This window comes from Phyllostomus discolor, chromosome 11 (assembly GCF_004126475.2).
Source record: "Phyllostomus discolor isolate MPI-MPIP mPhyDis1 chromosome 11, mPhyDis1.pri.v3, whole genome shotgun sequence".
In the NCBI taxonomy this organism is placed as follows: domain Eukaryota; kingdom Metazoa; phylum Chordata; class Mammalia; order Chiroptera; family Phyllostomidae; genus Phyllostomus; species Phyllostomus discolor.
This window is the reverse complement of record NC_040913.2, coordinates 80,689,717-80,703,455: the sequence shown is the minus strand read 5'-3', so window position 1 is coordinate 80,703,455 and position 13,739 is coordinate 80,689,717. Positions and strand designations below refer to the sequence as shown.

At 38.6% G+C, this 13,739-nt stretch overlaps 1 long non-coding RNA gene across 1 annotated transcript; it reads right to left on the bottom strand.

The window, feature by feature from the left end:
• Nucleotides 1-2,640: 2,640 nt before the first annotated feature.
• Nucleotides 2,641-5,108, bottom strand: LOC118497284. Its single transcript, XR_004899810.1, has 3 exons — nucleotides 5,097-5,108; nucleotides 3,850-3,851; nucleotides 2,641-2,731 (listed from the first exon to the last, which is right to left on the bottom strand). It is a non-coding gene; the product is annotated as an uncharacterized LOC118497284 (long non-coding RNA).
• Between the last annotated feature and the right edge of the window lie 8,631 nt (nucleotides 5,109-13,739).

Sequence of the window (13,739 nt, the reverse complement as noted above, 5' to 3'; positions counted from 1 at the left end):
GAAACTTATTTTCATATAATCCTTGTTTCAAAATACTCTTCGTAGTATAAACTTCAATGAAATGTATGTCATTTCCCTCTACTGATGCATGAATACACCCACAGCAGATTGTACATACAAAACCAGGGTCAACAAATGGAGAATGGTTTCATTGTCTGCAGTTGCATTCCCTGATTGGAAGCAGCCCCTTGGGGATCCACGACTGAAGACAAGCGCCTCCCCTTGAGACCGCAGTTGCCCTCACCCCTTTAAAGTGCAGCCTCCTTCACTCAGGATTGTCAGACCAGACCTTGCTGGGGAATCCACTTGTTCCCCGCAGCTTGAGACCAACACAGGTGATTAACCAGGTAAGACCTTTACTCCTCCTTTGTGTTTAATATCACATAGAACAACATATGTGCATTATTATGAGAGAGATTTGTGCATTCACATGTTTCTGAAAATAGAGTAATCATACTTAATGCATGAAATGAAGTTCCATAAATAGATTAAAATGCCTATGATTAAATGTACATAAAAAGCTTAAGATGCTTAGTGTCACTGACATTGATTGAAATTGTATCCACCTAAAATTGTGTCATGCTTTCTCATGGAAATATGACTTTTTAACAAAAATTGGTCATTGCAACGCTGTGCCATATATTTGTTTGGAAAGATGATTTCTGCTAAATAGTTCCAAGTGAAAATGTTTGTTCAGTTTAGAGCAGATGATACTGTTTGGGATTTGCATTTGCATTTTTTCCATCTCCCTTTTGTTATTGGATAATTTCAGTACAGAAATGGTAAGATTATCATTGCTCTTTAAAATAATGTTTAAATATGTATATAATTATTTTGATTATAAACATAATTTGTAATGTCCTTTTATCATAAACTTTTAAACAGAATTTGTTATTTTTTTAGAATTTATTATTAAATAAAACATTTACCTCTTCTGACAATTAACTAAGGGACCCAACAGATCTAAGCAGAGCCAGAGAAGCATATTATCAAGGCTATATTGTCAAAAAGCATATCTTTTAAAAAATTGGAGCTGCTTAATCAACAATGTTGTAAGTGAAATGATCACTTGCCTTGGGGTTGAGAGTTAATTGAATGAACAGACAGCAGGCTTTTCCTTACAACAACCTATAACACTAATGGATAAGCCCATTTTTTTCTTTCCTAAAGTAATTGCACAGACATCCTTCATTTAAAATCGCTTGCATTTACTCAGTTGGTTGTTTCCAAACAGGGCAAAGGTCTTGGATACTTATATGAGGGGGATTCAAAATGTCAGTATGATGCAGGGTGTAGGACCTTTCAAGTATAAGTAATTAAAATTTACCTTGCATGTTTTTTATGTTGAATATGTTACCTATTTTAGTTTGCAGAAAAGGAAATATTACTACAAGCTAATCTTATAAAACCCTAGAAATGATTTGATTGTTTCTCTGTTGGTTCAATGACTTATCTTCTGTTTTGATACCACGTAGGAATTTCTGACACAATATGAAGAAAACATTAGTGATTCTCATTAACCAAACTCTGTCTAGATTAGTGAATTGTATACTTTAATTAGTATTTTAACATTGCCAGGACCCCTACATCAGTGAACAATGTTAGAAACATCACACAGAAAGGAGTAAGAGTGAAACTCAGCACCCCAGTGCCCAGATGGGAAATACCAGGTCCATAGTTCCATCAGTGCATTTATGCACAAGGATAAATGATCACGAATTAAGTATTAGTCTTCGTGTTCTTAGTACTTCTCACTAAAATTTGCAGAGTAAGATTTTTTAAATTTTATTAAACAAACCTGTCCTTCTTTGAACAATTTAATTTATTATCTTAAATTTAATTACCTTAAAAGCATGTTCACTTTATGTTACATAACCACAATGTTATGAAAGGTATTACCACCTAAAAAACTTAAGAAATCTTACTTTCTGGTATCTTAAAATAAGTCTACAATCTAGCAAAAAGATCTATACCTTACGATTCAATTGTATTATCGATACATGTGGAATTGTCTGATAATAAATAGATGAGCTACAGATGCTTTTATATGAACAAATTTTCAAAATAAAAGAAAAGACAAGGTCCTTTTCCCTTAGCCTTGACAGAATCGGATATTATAAAAAGCCAAAGTTATGGGAAACAATAGGAATTTGAAAAGTTGATTTCATTTTTGTTATTTATTCAGTGGCTTGGAAATGTCTTTATTTTGCCACAACTTTAAAAATCTATGAGGAATTTTGAGCACATTAAAAAATCAGCAATGTACTGAACTCCTAGGCACCGAGGACCAAGCATGGAGAATTACACATGGGGCCATTTCTGTTTCATGCCCAGCCCCTTCCATTTTTCCTGGTTCCCACGTTATTTTGAAGAAAATCCTGGAAAGCATATCATCTCATCTGTAAATATTTCAGTATGCCCCTCCAAAAAATAAGCGTTCTTCTTTGCTTCACTACAATACTATGGATCACAATTTTACATCCTTAACAATGAACATCCTTAATATCATCAAATAAACAACAAATGGGTAACTATCCAGAAGTCACCTAAATGTCATTTTCAAACATTTATTAAAATCAGGATCTAAATAAAACGATTGATTGCTTTGTTAGACTATTTGTGTTTTTTAATTTAATCGTGATTGGATTTTTTCCATTACCATTTAGCCCCTCCCCCCGGCAGTCACCACCCTGCTGTCCGTGTCCATGCGTCCTTTCTCCTTTTTGCTCAGCTCCTCCACCCCCTCACCTCCCCCACCCCCACTCCACTAGCCGTCATCCTTTTCTCCATCTATGAGTCTGGATTCTTTTTCTCTCTCCTTTTTCTTTATCTTTCACTTTATTGAGAAAAAAAACCCTGGATTTTTGTCTTGTAGAATTTCCCCGTCGGGATCTTGCTAATTGCAGTCCCACGGTGCAGTCGAGGATATTTTGCTGCTTTCTGTGTTTTTTGCACGTTGGTGTTTGGGTCTAAAGCGTTGCTTGGGTCCAGGTTCCCTGTCTTGGCCGGGACCTTCGGGGCTGGCCTGTGTTCTTCCATCAGGAGCCACTTCGCTCGTGGCTGTTTTCCTTTCTGTGATGTCAGCAGTCACTGGCGCTCAGTGTCATATATTTTTTTTTGAAATGTAAAAACACAGAATTGATTTTGAAAAATAGTGGACACATTGAAAATTCCTGTGGAAAAACAACCCAAGATGAAATATAAATATTACTTCTGGGTTCCTTGGTTGGCAAAAATGCCGAAAGCAGGTTTTTTTCCTTACATATGATACAGTTTCTAGAACTTGAAATTATGTAATATATATAGTGAAAGTTAAAGGTCTCGGATTTCTTAGAAAATGCACACCCTGTTCATTCCTCTAGTCCTCTTTCTCTATTTTCTTTGTCCTATTACTCGAACTCTTCACTGGATACTTAGCCAAGTTATCCAGCTGCCATCTCATATACCAGGTTCATATTGTTAGCCTGATTATTCTAACAAGTACTTCCTTGTGATTATTAATGTGGTTAGAGCAATTATGTTTCCAGGAATCAAAAATAGGGCACGTAACCTGAAAAATAATATTTGCCCCATTTCTAGCAATCTGAGAAATATGGCTCACATGGTAAAACGTCAGCATTTCTTTACAAGTTCTGTTATTTATGGGATCCAATGGATAGAATATTTTTAAAAATCATTTTCTCAAACAGGAACTTAGGTATTAAAGTATAAGATGGCATCTGCTTAGTGGCAGATGGGAATTTGAGCTCAAGAGCTAGTCAAAAGTGTGACTATTGGAATGCAAAGATGACAAGCCAGACCTAGAGCAAGGCTCACTTACTGGTAGGTGGCCGAACGTTGTATTAGAACTGCTTGGGGCTACTCGCCTATGACAGTTGTAACTGAGACAAGGGTGTGCCTGCAAAGGGCTTCCTGTGACTTTGTAAAAGATTAGATGAAAGCAGAGACCGAAATTTAAATGTGTTGGGATCCAAAATAAATGAATATGTATTTGTTAGGAAACAAAGAATAAACTACAACTTAAATTGGGAAAGTATCCATGATGATTGTATGAGTGTTACATGTAAAATGAGTTTACTCTATTTGCAGTAGTTGTTAAAAGATTTTAAACTGTAAATAGGCACATCTATAAAAATAAATGTCCTGATCAGTCGATGCTTATAAATATATATATGTATACAATATGAAAATAACATTAATACAAATAAACTTCATTTTGGATGCTGTTTATGGAAACCTCATTGTTTTATGCTAAAATGAGGTTACTTTAAATAAAATAGAATTCTTCAGCTACCTAAGATTTTGAAAAACATAAATATAAAAGGAATCTCTATTAGGAATAAAAATAATCTTGTACAAGAATAATATGGTGTATTTTCATATTGCCATTTTTCTTTTATTCCAAATATTTCTACACTAATTTCTGATCGGAGTAAAGATGACAGCGTCAGGATTGCGCTAGTAATGACAGAAACTGCAAAATGCCTGTGATGTTCAGCTGTTTAAAAGGCACTCCTGTTGCAGCTAGCTTCCTGGGGTTCAGACCAAATGAATAACCAAATATTTTTTTCCAGTAGAATTGTTGACTACTGGGCCTCATTGAGACATTTCCATGACTTTAGGTCTGAATTTCCCCCTAGGAATTCCTTAATTTATTTCCTCTTACTTAAGATTTTAGTTATTAAATTCCTTACAACCCATTCCCCAAGAGCGTTCATAAATTAAATGAAAGGTTATCGGAGAAACGGTATGTCTCCTCACATTGCACTTACTTAGATAAAAATCCACAGAGAAATCACTGAGAATTACATAGTTTGGGACCCTCTGTAGTCTGACTTTTGGGCACAGCTCCCAAAAGAGAAGAAGCATGTTTTCCATGGCCCTCTAATAACAAGGTGTAGGGTTCTTGAGATACTGCCATCTGTTCCAAATTCTCCAAGTAGTAAAACTGAGCAGTGCCTCTAAGTCGAGCAAGACCATTTAGGGAGGGTGACCATGGTGAGGATGCTAAGCCTGAATCAGACTGTCCAACAGGTCCATACCTCATACGAACCAATGCGTACATAGTAAGTTTGAGATTTGTTTCCTTTCTGAACTCTGCATTCCCTTGTTATTCTAAGGACTTTTATAATTCTCCAGTATTTTCCTGGCTATTCAAGGATCATTTCCCAACTTAGAATCAGCTTGTCACTTTCTATCAAAAAGGGAAGATTTTTTGCTAGCTGGCGTAGCTCAGTGGATTGACTGCAGGCTGCAAACCAACACATCTCAGGTTTGATTCCCAGTCAGGGTACATGCCTGGGTGGCAGGCCACAGCCCCCAGCAATGGCACATTGATATTTCTCTCTCTCTCTTTCTCCCTCCCTTCCCCCTCTAAAAATAAATAAATAAAATCATTTTTTAAAAAGGGGATTTTTATTGAAATTAAATTTAAAGAGAACTCAGTGTACTCCAATGTAAATATTAGCTTGTAAATTGAAGAAAAAGAGATAACTACTTTTGGAGAACTTTACATTGTTTTCTGGTTCACAAGAGATAGAATACGAAAATAAATTAATTCTAAAAGGAATATTAGAAATCATTTATCAGGTACTCATCTATCTTATTTAGCCAAGAAATTCATTCTCCAACAAAAACATCTGTTGAGTGTGTAGATGATAAAAGTGACCCAAACAGAACCCTTCTGAGTGGGCTCAGCACGGGGCGGGGTGGGGGGGAAGGCACGTGCCCCCTTCTCTCCCCAGCCTGCTCAGCAGAGGCAGCCCCTGAAATGTTCCGATTAGTAGTGTGCACCAGACACGGCTCTTACGTGTTTAAAAATGACATGAGTGAAAAAAAAAGTGAAATTTTCATTGGATTTCACTTTTTCGGATATACCTCTCTAACATTATATTATTTTTTATTTGACACTTTAATAATTCCAACTGTACTTAAAAGTTTGAACCAACAGTCCAAAAAACTCCAGAAAATAAGGCTCTCTCTTGCATGAAAAACTTGAAGCTGACGAGCGTTGATTTAGGCAAAAGGCAGACCACTACCAGTGGCAAAATAAAATTAGTAATCAGACTCTGATACCTCTTTTTTCTTTTCATACATAAACTTCTGTAACTCTCAATAACTTATGCAAGTCTGCATTCCACACAAAAGTGGCTAAATGTAGTTGTCTCTTGGCACCCTTATTCTATATATGATGTAATGTCAAATCTTGCACGTAGCAATGCAAATTAAAAATAGATCAGAATGTGTCTACAAGGTTTATTTTTTATTCAGTCCTTCTGTGCAGTTGTGAAGTATATTTTGAGTGGGGACCTGGAAGAGGGCAAGATGTTGACTTCGAATAAAAATGTATTCATTAAATGTGTGCACACTTCACACGTCATAATGGAATGTATGAGAGCCCGGCCGATGCCTCTCATGTTTGTGCGTACCGCAGTCCCGCTCAAACTCTTACCCTTCGACACACACGCACAACGGTCCTTACCCGACTTCAGGGACACAGAACAGAAGTTGCATATTTTAATTTAACCCAAAACAGCAAACTACCTCAATTTATCAATATGCTGAGAAATAGAGCCCAATAAATGGGATGGTGTTCTAGGCAAATTTTTTTACTAGTTTTCACAGGGCAGTAAAACTCATTCAAGTGGCCAGAATTAGCTGTCTCAACAATATCAGGTGATTAATTATCTTAAGCAATGGTGTAACAGGGTGCAGCCAAGGCAGTGAGGGCAAATAGAGGTTTGGAATGGGGTCCAGAACTCAAGGTGTCCAGGAAATATTAGGATGTCCTCACCCCTTCCCCTTCAGGTGTGAGCTGGGGGAAGGGACACATGGAGAAGGGCCATTGAGAGCTGTTTCTCATAACAACAGCTTTGCAGCTAACCTCTGGTGTGGTCATTTAACATATCTATAGCCTTTAACTGGTTGCATAGATATGTTAAATAGCTGTGGCCATGCTCTAAGCCAGGGGATGGAAGTAACTTCCCCACCAAGATGTAACTGGGGGGTAGGTCCCACAAGTTACAGTGCCTGCATGGGAGCTTGGAGAAGATTGGCTCCATGACATGGGGCCATCCCTGCCCAGACTCACAACGGCAGCCCGGTAAAGTTGGAAGGATATGAGAGTGCTGGCAGGTGTAGCCAATTGTGGGAGGAGTTGGAAATGGGGCTGCGGAGGAAGATTGGAGCGGGGATTTAAACCCAGATGCGGCAGCCATCGAGGGGAAAGCCACGCAGTTTTGGCTGAGTGGGGACTCCCGTGGCCATTGTGCAGGGAGAACCACGTGACTTTGGCAAAGTGGAGACTCCCACAGCCATTGTGCCTGGAGAACCACTTGGCTGTGGCAATAGAAAGGAGAGCCATGCAGCTGTGGACATGTGAGAGAACTACTTGGTCTTTAACAGAGTGGGGACGCCCGAGGCCCTGTGAGAGAGAATCACCATGCAGCTTTAGCAGAGAATCACCACTTGGCTTTGCCAAAGTGGGGACCCCCACAGCATTAGTAGGGGGAACCACCACCCAGCTTTAACAGAGATCCCGGCGACATAGCTGATGGTGCTGGGAACTGAGGGAGGTCTACCAGCCAAGACAGATAACTGGGAAGAACCGGGGGCTGCCTGAGCCATGGACTTCTATTTCTTTTCCTGAGATATGGTACCCCAGACTGGGCAAAGGGGGGAAGGAAGGACTGTGTGTGTTTGTGGGTGTTTTAAGGGACTTTGGGATTTTGATGAAGACATTCAATCATTACTTTAAGTTTGTATAGCATTAAATAAACATTTCCTTTCCTTTTCACGAATCTCTGGCATTGAGAGATATCTTTCCTCTGGTGGCAAGCATAAAGAACCTGGAGGGTTCCTTTCAGTAATAGTATGTCGTCCCAGCTGCCCCCCCCCCCCCTTGTTGTTCTATAACAATGGGAGAAGCAGAAACCAGCCCTCCTGGGCCTTCAGCCTGCCAGCCCCAAAAACAAGCAGACCACCTCCTTATAATAAAACTTACTCTCCTGATACACACATCGTATTGATCTCATCTTTCTGGTGAACACTAATATAACATGTTATGAATTTTTTTATTTTTAAGTGAATAAATATTTTAAGCTTTTCTTAGTTTTAATATCTAATATAGCAAATATATATAATCCATGTATAAACAAGATCTTTTTAGGTTTCTCAATAATTTTTAAAAGTGTAAAGGGGTCTTAAGACCAAAATGTTTTCAGAAACACTGGCAAAATCTATATTTTACTGTTTTTAATGTATTTTATTGATTATGCTACTACAGTTGCCCCATTCCCCCCTTATTCCCCTCCACCCTGCACACCCCCTCCCACTCGCATTAACTGTACCCCCACCCTGCCTTTAGTTCATGTCCATGGGTCTTACATATAAGTTTTTTGGCTTCTACATTTCCTGTACTATTCTTAAATTCCCCCTGTCTATTGTGTACCTACCATTTATGCTACTTATTCCCTATACCTTTTCCCCTTTCTCCTCCTCCCCTTCCCCTGCTGATAACCCTCCATGTGATCTCCATTTCTGTGATTCTGTTCCTGTTCTAGCTGTTTGCTTAGTTTTTTTTTTCTGTTTTTGTTTTTTGGGCTAAGTTGTTGATAGTTGTGAGATTGTTGTCATTTTACAGTTCATGTTTTTTATCTTTTTCTTAAATAAGTCCCTTTAACATTTCATATAGTAAGGGCTTGGTAATGATGAACTCCTTTGACCTTATCTGAGAAGCACTTTATCTGCCCTGCCATGAGAAATGAAAGCTTTGCTGGACAGAGTAATCTTGGATGTAGGTCCTTGCCTTTCACGACATTGAATGCTTCTTTCCAGCCCCTTCTAGCCTATAAGGTTTCTTTTGAGAAATCAGGTGATAGCCTTATGGGAACTTCTTTGTAGGTAACTATCTCCTTCTCTCTTACTTCTTTTAACATTCTCTCCTTATCTTTAATCTTGGGTAATTAATTCTGATGTGCCTTGGTGTGTGCTTCCTTGGATCTAACTTCTTTGGGACTCTCTGAGCTTCCTGGACTTCCTGGAAGTCTATTTCCTTTGGGAAAGCTCTCTTTCACTATTTGTTCAAATAAGTTTTCAATTTCTTGTTCTTTCCTTTCAGGCACCTCTATGATTTGGATGTTGGACATCCAAAGATGCCTCAGAGGTTCCTAAACCTCTCTTCATTTTTTTGAATTATTGTTTCTTCCTTCTGGTCCAAACCGTTAATTTGAGTCCCAGTCTCTTTCCCATTACTATTGATTCCCTGTACATTTTCCTTTATTTCACTTTTCATAACCCTCACTTTTTCCTCTCTTTTGCAACCATACTCAACCAATTCTGTGAGAATCCTGATTAACAGTGTTTTGAGCTGTGCATCTGACAGGTTGGCTATCTCTTCATCGCTTACTTGTATTTTTTCTGGCCTCTTTTTTTTTTGTCTCAGCACACCTGTTAGTAGTAAGGGGTGGAGCCTTAGGTGTTTACCAGATGGGGCAACCCACATGGCTGCATTATGGTTCTGTATGTGGGGGAGGGATCTGAGAGGGAAGAGTGTCTTTTGCTCAGCTCTCAGCCAGCTTTCATTCACTTGCCCCACTACTTACAAGCAAATTGAGCCCTTCTGGTGCTGATTCCCAGGTGGGTGGGCTTGTGTGCATTCTAGGACCCTGTGGGTCTCCCCAGCAGACTCTCCTGTGAGGCTGGGAGTTTCTCCCACTGCCTCAACCCCCACAGGTGTTTTCAGTTGGAGGTTTTGAGGCTTTATTTTCCTGCACTGGAGCCCTGGGTTATGCAGTCTGTCTGGCTCCCCAGTTGTTCCTCCTGGTTTATCCATACTCAAATGTGGGACCACCCGCTCCACCAGCCACCACCTTGCTGAAAGTCCTCTCTGCCCAGCAGCCTGTCTCTGTCCCTCCTACCAGTCTAGGTGAGTGTTTCTTCTTTAACTCCTTGGTTGTTGGACTTCCATACAGTTCCATTTTTCTCAGTTCTGCTTGTTTTTTGTTTTTAAATTGGTTGTTGTCCTTCCTTCAGTTGTGGGAGGAAGCACAGTGTGTCCACCTATGCCTCCATCTCAGCTGGAAGTCCCAAAATCTATATTTTAAATAAAATATCCTTTATTTTAAAATTTCTTTTAAAAAAGAAAGAAAGAAATGGGATAAGTTACTTCTTATGTCATTCCTCTAGTTTAAAAATTGTCCAATGTCAGGTATAATAAAAACTTGAAACATAAGTTGGAAAAACACTTATCTTTAATCTAAATTTTCTTCCCAATTAAGTGTGAATAATATGTTTTGGAATGTTAAAGTAATGTTACTTAATTTGATAAGTACTTTTGGCTCCAATGATGTGAGTATAATCGCATTACTATATATGGCCAATAGAAGTCCATATATAAATTATCCTTGTCTTTGCTGAACTTTTTAATGAGGAACAAGATGGCACCCTGTTCTAACCTCTCCTTCACACTGAACCTTGGAAAAGAAATGAGTGTATCTATAACATGAGAATTTAGAACTCAGAGTTCTAAAAGTGGTTCTAGTCAAATGTATGATTATGGATAGGGATTTGACTTTGGGTGGTAAACACACAGTGCAATTTACAGACGATGTGTGACAGAGTCGTGTACTGCAAACCTATATAAACTTCTTCATTGATGTCACTTAAACGTAATAGGAATAAATAAAAGCATGCTTCTGATCTGTACCCTACCCCCACACTGGGTACATAAGCATTTAACAAGACGGAAAATTGTAAGAATCTAAAATAATTTACCGCTCTCAAGATCGACATTATGAAGAAATTGGTTATGACAAGGGTTGGTAAGAAAAATCGGTTGAGTTCTAATTTTTAGCACACCCCTGGTTTGTGTGAAGCATTACATGTGATTATTTTTACTTCAGTGAAGCCAGGGTTCTGGAAGGAGCCTGGAAGTTGCTGGGGAAATGTGGAAGGGAAGTCAGACTTTCATTTGAAAGACTGCCATATAGGGAGCGTCTCTGTTCTCCTTTCTGCCTCTTTTCTAAGCTCATATGCTCTCACTGAAACCACAGATTCTTCCGAAAATCTAGTGCTGTTTCTCTGCTAACCTCCTAAGGAGCTAAAACATTATCTTTCCCATGAAAGTATAACTACATTTAAGAAAGACCACCAGGGCCCTGGCTGGCATAGCTCAGTGGATTGAGCGCGGGCTGTGAACCAAAGTGTCGCAGGTTCGATTCCCAGTCAGGGTACATGACTGGGTTGCAGGCTATGACCCCCAGCAACTGCACATTGATGTTTTTTTCTCTCTCTCTCTCTTTCTCCCTCCCTTCCCTCTCTAAAAATAAATAAAATCTTAAAAAAAAAAAGAAAGACCATCAGAAATCTGATTATCAAAACGCTTGAGCAGGTTGAGAAAGTGCCTCGGAGCCTTGCGGCAGGACAGGAAATAGGAGGCAAGGAGGCTGAAGTGAGTTTTTCCAGGGTGCTGTGCACCACGTCAGCTCAGAGGCTCTGCCGGGGAAGGTTTCCCTTCTGTCCCCAAACCGCCTCCAGCCTCCCAGTCCTCCCACACCAAGAGAACTGGAAATAAGGAAATAGAAGGCCCTATTGGAGGGGTTCCCCATGCCTTCCCTTCTATACATTGAGCTGTCTTATGCTGAAGCTGCCATCCTATCATGGACTATAAATGTGGTGCTATTAGGATTCACTTATTCATCATTTAACTCTATCCACATGACTTGTATCATTTTCCTTTCCAAAGAACATTTCTAAAGTGAAAAATGATTTACTTCATGGAATAATCTCATCAGATGTGCTTCTAGGAGACATAAGCATATATATGTATAGGCAGGGATTGCATATATAAAAGGAGGAGACTTAACATCTTATTTTTCTAGGTAATTTTTGTGCAACATATTTAGAAGTGAAAAATTCCACTGCCATAAATTGCAGTGATCATAGGTTTTCCACAAGATTCACAGAAAACATTTTATTTAGGTCTATTTAACAATTGTGCATCTACAGAAAAATAAATGTGTTGTTCTATTCAAAGATCTTCTTTAAGGTACCGTGATACAATAAACCACTGGCAATTTCTGGCACTACATTTATGATACATATTTTCACAATTAGTAATCTTTCTCTACTTAAGAGCATGTTTGTGTTTAAATATGTTATTTCTAATCAATACCAGCATATCTTTCACCCAGATTTCTTTAACTCAGCAAGAGTCGAAGCTTTTAAGATATCTTTGAAGACTACAATATTCAATGTAAATTTAATATCTGATATTGACTTTGCTCATAGAGGGTATGTTGAAAATGCCAAAATTAGGACATATTAATGAATTTTTCTTTGTCATCAAACTTTCAAACACAGAACTGACTTTCAGATACTGAGATATATGTTAATTCTGCTTACCTAATTATTATTTCTATCATTCTAAGAAGCTATATTCAGTAATATTGGTTGATAATATACTTTCATGGAAATTAGTACATTTATAATAGAACAGTCAGGAGAATGGCCACCTGACATCTAGTACACTACTCTCATTCAAAAAAGGAGCATGCTTGTGATTTTTATTAGCAAAAAAAAAAAACAAAACAAAAAAACTTTAGTAACTGAAAGTGCCTTTGATTAGGGAGGAAGAGCAGGCAGCATCACCAAGAAAGATCTTAGTGATCCTAATGCCTGTGACCGTGCAGAGCAGCAATGATGACAATGCCACCAACGACCTTTGGTCATTCCAGTCCGATTCTCCAGCTGTCTGAAGAGAAAACTGGCGTCTGTGACTCAGACAACCTTATTGTTCCACAGCAAATGTGTATGTGCAGAAGGGTATACAAGTCGCAGGGAAACAGGAATCACACACTGAGAGTCATCTTCAAGACCGACTGAAAGGGATGATGCAATACATCGTTAACATATGTATGCTTTACATGAAATGTTTAAATTAAATAACATTAACCTGACATTAGGCTATTGCTCCTAACTTGCTTGAAAATGTTCTGCAACAATCTCTGTATTACAAGTGTGTTCCTTGTGGGTGATCAGAACATTGTTTTGAAAAGGCGATAACATGAAATGTAAAGACACGGGGTTTAGAAGAAAGGGAAACGTACAACATACTGTGAAGAAGAGGGCCGCATGGAGGGCAGAGGAGGCTTGCATGGAAAGCGAAGCACTGATGCGCAGCACAAAGTTGTGAAAGTTGGTCAGAATGCCCTCTAAGAGATGGAAGAAATGAGGGAGAATCTGATACCATGTAAGGAGAGAGCCAAGGAATTAGATTGTTTCTAAAAATAAATAAATAAAAACAATTGTGGCCCTGGCTGGTGTGGCTCAGTGGATTGAGCCTGGGCTGCAAACCTAAGTGTTGCAGGTTCGATTCCCAGTCAGGGTACATGCCTGGGTTGCAGACCATGACCCCCAGTACCGCACATTGATGTTTCTCTCTCTCTCTTTCTCCTTCCCTTCCCTCTCTAAAAATAAATAAATAAAATCTTAAAAAAAAATGCCATACAATCAACAATTAGAGAAAACTCATCTAAAGTTAAATGTAGGCAGAAATAGCCTCGTTGAAAGACCTTACATTGTCTGAGGAAAAAAATCAATAAACGAGGTCTGTGGGGAGGGATAAATAGTAATGAAAAATACGGTAAAAATGAACCATTAAAAATAATTTAAAAATTAAAAAATAAAAGAGACCTAATCTTCAGAAGATCATAAGGTTTATTTTTTGTTTAAATCAGTTA